At 43.9% G+C, this 7232-nt stretch overlaps 2 long non-coding RNA genes across 3 annotated transcripts; one reads left to right on the forward strand and one right to left on the reverse strand.

The window, feature by feature from the left end:
- Nucleotides 1–1076: 1076 nt before the first annotated feature.
- On the reverse strand, nucleotides 1077–5084 carry LOC137854517 (uncharacterized). 2 transcript variants are annotated; one of them, XR_011095200.1, is made up of 4 exons: nucleotides 4855–5084; nucleotides 4523–4724; nucleotides 2477–4412; nucleotides 1077–2388 (listed from the first exon to the last, which is right to left on the reverse strand). It is a non-coding gene; the product is annotated as an uncharacterized lncRNA (long non-coding RNA). The 2 variants fall into 2 exon arrangements; XR_011095201.1 differs by having other exon boundaries at nucleotides 1078–2602; nucleotides 3028–4412; nucleotides 4855–5081.
- LOC137854518 (uncharacterized) lies at nucleotides 5025–5996 on the forward strand. Its single transcript, XR_011095202.1, has 2 exons — nucleotides 5025–5350; nucleotides 5673–5996. It is a non-coding gene; the product is annotated as an uncharacterized lncRNA (long non-coding RNA).
- The last annotated feature ends 1236 nt before the right edge of the window (nucleotides 5997–7232 follow it).

The following is a 7232-nucleotide window of genomic DNA, read 5'->3' on the forward strand; positions in this document are numbered from 1 at the left end:
CTTAGCTCCAGTTATCCTTGTTCTGAGGGCCAGAGCTTAGAGAAATCCATCTGCAGCTGAGTTTCTGTTGCCTCTTTGTGGTTTTGGTCATCCAGGTAAGATCTGGGGGGATTTTGTGCCCTTATTCACATCTCCAGCTCTTCCCTACAGCAGTTAAGGTGGGCAAAACTGACATAACTTCACCCTGGCTGAACGTAAGGGCTGGTGTGTGTGTGTGTGCAGGTGGGATGATGTGAAAGATCTCAGGACTCACTCAGAAGAGGCATCTGCAGGGACAGACAGTCAATCTGTCCCCTCCAAGCCTAACACCCCACCTCACAGTGGGGAGGCAGTTGCAGGACCCAGCACTCTGCTCCTGGAAACTTTGCTGTCTGCAAGGACAGGAAAAGAAAACCAAGCGTGGCCAGGCTTTGCTTTATTGCACGTGTGTGTTGCCAAGGTCATGCTCTGCAGAGCAAAACATTTCAAAGCGTTATGGCCCCTCCAAAGCCCTAATAACTAGTGCATGACTACTGAAATGCATATACACGAAATTATGAAAGCTAGTGCCCAAGGCTAACCCTTGTGACCTCTATTACTTAATGAAGGAATACGTGGAGCCATTAGAAAATGAACACCAGAGGCACACAGATAGGCAGAGTGGGCTTCCATCCAGGAAATCCATCTTATGAAAGTAAAAATTTGTCACAAGCCCTCATTAGATGCCACTCCTAACAATGCTGAGGCTGTACATATATTGCTAATGAAGAGCACCTGCTGCAAAAATTTTGAAGACATAGTGTGCATTGGACTGTGCAAGTGGAAAGGATTTGGTGAGCAGTATTTCTGGCCAAAGAATAGATCCTGATAATGAGGAGGATTTCAGGTAGGAAATTGCAAAACTGACCCTGTGACTTACTTTAAAAAAATAAAAAATAAAAAATAAAAAACACATTTTCTCTCACATGGAAGCAGCCTGAGGCTGTAGATAGATTAAACACAGCCTTAAGAAAGAGACCTAAACGCCTCCAGAGGCTGGAGATCACACAACAAAATGTGTGTGACTGCATGTGATATTGTTGCATTGACTCATTTGAATGCCATCAGTAAGAAACAGTGATCGGCTCATCCCAGGCCCATGTGCCCGGAGAGCAGTGAGTCACCCTCCTACTTGTGCCAGTTTCTACCCATCAGCTGCACAGTGTCTAGAAATCAAGCTCACACACCCATCTGGAAGGGAGAGCTCCCAAAATTCGTATGGAGTTCGCTTTGGTGTGAAGGAAACTCCTGTGACAACAGTATTTTTGGTGAGCTGCAGACATGGAGCTCACCACAATGTGGGGTGAGACGCAGAGCTCCAGAGGTATAATTGCTGTTGGAAAACCCCTACCTGGAGTGAGGTGGCCCATGTCCATGCTGTCGCGTGCTGCCTTCATATATGCGTCCATCTGACAGGCTAGTACATTGGTTAAAGCTTCAAGAAAATTTGCAGTCAGTCCCAACAGAAGATGAGGCATATCTATGCTTCCCTCTGGCTTGTGGGACCCCACCAGTAAATCTCAGCCCTCTCTGAGGATGACCGGTAATCCCTGCTCTCCTTGCACCCCTCTCAGATTCACTTTCATGGGCAAGCCTAGCTAGGTATTTATCCCCAAAGTACCCATGACCTGGGCACCACACCAGCACAGTTACCCGTGGGGTAACTTCCCTGCTGGGCACATAACTTGGAGCCACCCTGTGCTTCTGTACTGCTCAGCAGGTGACTTTTTGAGATGCTGCAAGATGTGTTTGTTTAGTTGTTAGCTGCGGTAATGCTATCAACAATTTAGGGTTTTTCTGCTCGAGCTTTTGTTCCCAGGCGATGACAGCAGCACAAAAGGGATTTTGCTAGCGTGGCTGGTTTCTGTGCATTCACCCCACTGACGTCACCAGAGCTCTATGGATACAGCACATCTTCAGATCTCACTGTGAATGTGGGACAGCACACGAATACCAAAGTAAATACACTGTCACTGACACCCCCAGGCCTCCGAGGTACAAGGCCAGCAGAAGCACGTGGGGAAAGCTGCACCCTTGTAGGGATGGTCCAGCGCCGATCTCCTCAGCCTCAGTATTTTGCTCTGCAGAAGATGTTAAGCTCCAAATCCACAATGTTTTCCCTTCCCAAATACACTGGAGCATAACAAGCATGAAATACAGATGAATTCAAGAGGAGTTTTTTCCTTCTAAGGTCTCTCTCTGGATCAGGCTAGCAGAGCTTTTATTGTTACAGAGACTTTAATTCCAAAATTCTATTTATTTTCCAGAAAATTCTCCAGAGTGAGAGTTGCGGAGGACTTTAGACCTGGCTCGGGTGCACACTTCAGCTAATGCAGACAGCTGTTAAAAATCACTGCTTAAGAGCATTTCCTAAGCATAGGGATGGGAAAAAACTTTGATTTTCTGACCCTTCTTGTTTATTGATTGCATTTAAGTGCATATTGATTTGCATAGTTACCTATTTCCTAGGAGTAGGGTGGCCTTGTGGAAATATTAACTTGCTGTTGGACCATGCTGTTGCATGATTCGTATTACTAGGAATTACGTGCTGTGGATACAGTATATCTGTAGGAGGTTTGTTTGCCTGCAATTGATAGTAACATGAGCTCAGCCTAGATCTGATGAAGTTTCACATTTCTATTTCTTGAAGCATTTTTTGCAGTTTCACCTTGGCTAATTTGTTACAAAGATGTACTAAAAGAGAGAGAGTTTCTGAATGGATGGAAAAGCACAGCCAGAGCATTTGTTTTACGGGTGCAGATAGCATTATCTTTCCTAATTCAAATGATAGACATTGCTAAAGATTGTTTAAAACCACTGTGCAGGAGTCATAATATCATTAATTACGCTGCAAATACCAGGTGGTGTTTCAAATATGTAACAGTAATGATTAACTCTGAAACGAATCACGGCTAATTTACCTCTTTGAAGGCTAATTGCAGGACTTTCAAATACAGAACATCTGGTAAACGCAAAGTCTCCACAGACAGAGGCAATTTTTCCACTAACCTGTTGTTATAGGAGCCGGCAACACAACCTTTCTCTTTTGAACACGTTCTGACTTCGTGCTTTTCTTATCATTATTCTCTTAATAAACTGTCAAAGAATTATTACTGAATATGTTTGCACCCAATAAACTGCTGGAGAGGGGCCAAACGGTGCCAATGCCCCTCATGTGCTTCTGCTGAGGCCATGCAGGCATGAGTGTGGGTATAAATCAGCCCTTTACCTCGCCTGGGGTCGGTGGTGTTGCTTTTACTAATACACCTGTGCCTTTTTTCATGACACATGGGTGAGAAAAGCCAAGAATTTCACTTAGTACTGACTTCACCTGCAGCTTGCCCGTGGCACAGGAACTGTTTCAAAAGAATGTTTGTGTCAGGAATGATAAAAACTCTCTTGCTCTATGTTGTAGCGTTCCTTGTTGATCAGGGGTTCCTTGTCCACCTCAAGAAGCAGTTTTGGGGCTGTATTTTTCTCCCCATCAGCTTCAGGGTCCCTCCCTCCCCAGGAAGTGTGCTGCACCTCCAGAGTATGGTCTGAAGGATCTCGGGCTGCATTAAGTGATTTGAAAGAAAAAGATAAAAGTGATAAGGAAAATGCTTGCATACCAGTGTGTAAGCAAAACAAATTTTCTAGAGAATTACAGTATCGTTACCAAGCCAGCTGTGAAATTAAGGAAAAGAACAGGCAAGCTTTCTGAAGCTATACACCAGCTGATGTGGATTGGGCATGACTTCAGGCAGAGCCAGAGTGGGCTAAAATACACCACTTTTTATGAAAACAGCAAGAAAGTAAATTCTGAGCTAGAAAAGGAATATTGCCAGGCACAGAGGAAGCTCACCATACCACACCACACCACAAAAAGCTGACTGTGTTTCCCCATACAGTATTTGAGATATTCCTCCTAGACATTTTATTTGTGAAAGTTCCTACGTTAACATCTACAGTTTTATTCTAATTCAGTGGGACTCATCTGCCTCGTTTTCTTGAACATTTTAGATAATCATGCTTGACCTTAACTTCCCCTAAAAACATTCAGACTTGGTCTGGTCTCCCTTGAGGATGTGGGTGCAGGTCTCATAGGTCCAAAGCTCATATGCCTAACACCCAGTGACAGCCCAGGCCATCAGCACTCTGAATATATTCCTGGAGGCTTTTATCTCTTCCCAAATCTTGGGTGCCTGAGGCACCTATTACTAAACAAAAGTCAGACAAGATATTCTAGTATTCTTGCAGATCTGTAGCCTCTGGAGTATACCCTGCTTCCTTTTCCACCCAGGAAAGTAGCTGAGAGCCACAGCAAAGCATGAATGCAAATGAAGACTCTGCTTGACTCGCAGTGATTTGTGTTTTGACAGGCAGGGAGCAAACAGCACCAAACAGTTCCCAATCTACAAAAGCAAACAAAAAACAACCAGAAATAGCTGGTAAGGGGGGATTAGGGTGGAACTTTTCCCATGTTAATTAGAAAAGGTCGAAGTCAGAGAAATTGCCTGCCTACCAGCTAAAAACAGTTTTTCCAGTAACGTTGTCATTCCTGCTTCTGTTCAGGATTTTGAATTGAATTTGGTTGCTCCCATACGTGACAGATAAGAAGAATGTTTGAGAACTCCCAAAATGAAATACAGAGCTATATTCCTTGAGCACTGCACACGGGGAGTCCAAAACACACAGGCGGTGAATCTGCTGCCTCTGGACTGCACCTGAGATGCATAAAATCATAGAACCACAGAATCATTAGGGTTGGAAAAGCCCTCCAAGGTCATCTGGTCCAACCATACCCCTACCACCAATGTCACCCACTAAACCACGTCCCTAAGCACCACATCCAACCTTTCCTTTTCCATCTCCTCCTGCATTTGCGCACAGACAGTGGGGTTTTGCCCAGAACCGCAAGGTTTCATGAAGTCCTGGCACTACAACTGGTCTGTACCTCGCCTTCATCCAGATAAAGCTTTCACGTGGAAGCACTTCTAGGAGGCCAACTGCAACCGCAGACACAAGAGCTGCTGAAAGCTAACAGCAAGAGATGGCTTCCCACATCAAGATCATTGTTAAATCCAGGCTCTGTATGTAAATGAAACACAGCTGTTGGCAACATCTACTGCCTAATGAAAAACGCCGTGCTGTATTGAAGCCATCTGAATAATATTACTGAATATATCCCACAGACTTTCTTCATAATTTTCTTCAAGGAAAATGGCATTTTTGAAGGGCCTAGGCACAGAAAACCAATATAAACTCATGATATGATAAGAACAGATCTGTGTGTACGTGCAAGACAAAGAGATGCTGCCCTTGTAGTCATTCCTCATAACCAGATGAAGCAGTAAGTGTTTTGACTGAGGAGTCAGTCAGCATTTTGTACTCTGTGAGAGTCTCCCTTAGGAAAAGGACACAAAAAGGCATTTTTTTTGCTGCAATGCTGTATAAAGACAGCACACAGAAGCCCCATACCCTAAAAAAAAGAGCAGTGTATTGCTTGTGGCCTGAAATCCCTTCCCAGACTGTGGTTTTCCTCAAAACTCTCAGCTTTCTCTGAAGGTCACCATATACGAGCTTTTCTGCTTGGTTTTATGCTGCTTGATCTGTATCTTCTGTGATATTTCTCTCTCTCTCTCTTTTTTTTTTTTTTTTTTTTTATATGAAAGTCCTGACAGCTCCAATTGCCTGCTTATTTATTAGGCCCCCAAAGATCTGCTGGATTGCAGTGGGTGGATGAATAGAGAGGGAGAAATGAAATCTGCATCAACCCTGGCCATACATTCCATACAGCAAAGGGACCATACGTTCACCACTTTGTGCTGCTGCCACATCTCATCCTGAGATGGACCCTCTCACCCTCCTTTGGCTTCCCAAATGACCCATATTTGGGGCAAAGGCTCCCATTGCTTTGTGTCCCTGTGGCTTTCCATATATGCCACCTGGGTATGGCAGCTACATGTAGTTCTCCTGGAAATGATGTTCTCACAAAAGCCAGATCACAAAGCCAAGCATGCTACTCAGACAGGATAATCAAGGTGAAAGAAAAGCAACGTCACACACAGAAAAACAGGAGAAAAGCTGGGGAGCTGACTGGCAAGAAAAATGTCCAGAATAGAAAATGAGACAATCAAGACCACAGAGCAATCAGCTGAGGCCACGGGCATGATTGCCAGACTGCCCCATAAGCCTGAAGGGTCCAAGGTTGTTGTCAGCTGATGGGAATTGCCACAGCTCTACTAAGGCGAAGCTGGGGATTTGCCCATTTATTCATAAATCCTACACATTGCATGCTGCCAGTCACCTGACAGTGTTTTAAACACTGAAATCCCACAGTTTTCTCCGTGTCTTTTAGAAAGAAATCATCAGCTTTTATACCAGTGTCTTAAAAAAGACCAGTTAAAGCTTAAAAACTTGTGTTGATGCAGAAATCAGAAGAAATACACCTCATTCAAAGAGCACTTTTTTGTTTGGAGAGCAAGGAGAATTTGCATACTGTTATTCCCTCCTTTCAAAATCTGTTGCCTTTTTTCTCAATAAGAAAGGTAAGAGATTTCTGATATTGTTTGGAGTTCTCCTTTTCATGCAAATGCTTCTTTCACTTATTTTCTGTGTACTGAAGTAGGGTATAATTGCAGTCACCATTTGTTTAAACAAGATAAAGTTATGCAGTACCGTATAATATTATATATACACTATAAATAGTCCATTTATTATTTCCCTAGAGGCATAGGCGTTGTACCTTAACTTCAGCCATGGGGGCTGGTTTCCAGCAGCACACCAGTTGTGTCGGGTAGGTGTTCAATAGGGGGAAGGACCCTCCACAGGTGGGGTGAGCCCACTTGTAATCATGGCTCTTACCAGCTGAAGGAGGCTGATTGAAGGAGCTCCCGGGAGCTTTAGTGGTTGCTGGCACGTCTTCTCAAAGTCCAGAGCTTATTATATATTTATATTTATTATGCTTTATGTATCACCATGAGTGCTGGGAAGTCTGTGATCCCCACTCCTTCACGCATTTCAGAAATGAGCTAGCACACGCTTTTTCCCTGGAGTCCCAGGTGGTTCTCCCTCTGCGGTGCATGTAGGTGTTGGCAGGTTAACCAGAGAAGGGTGAGGGGTTAGATGCTGTAAAAAGCCTTAAAAAAAAAGCAGCAAAACAAGACCTAAATCTACTCTGATGTTATGCAGGATCTAAAAACCATTTGTCTTTTTAACTTGGTCAAATTCTA

The sequence above is a fragment of the Anas acuta genome, chromosome 3 (genome assembly GCF_963932015.1).
Source record: "Anas acuta chromosome 3, bAnaAcu1.1, whole genome shotgun sequence".
Classification (NCBI taxonomy): domain Eukaryota; kingdom Metazoa; phylum Chordata; class Aves; order Anseriformes; family Anatidae; genus Anas; species Anas acuta.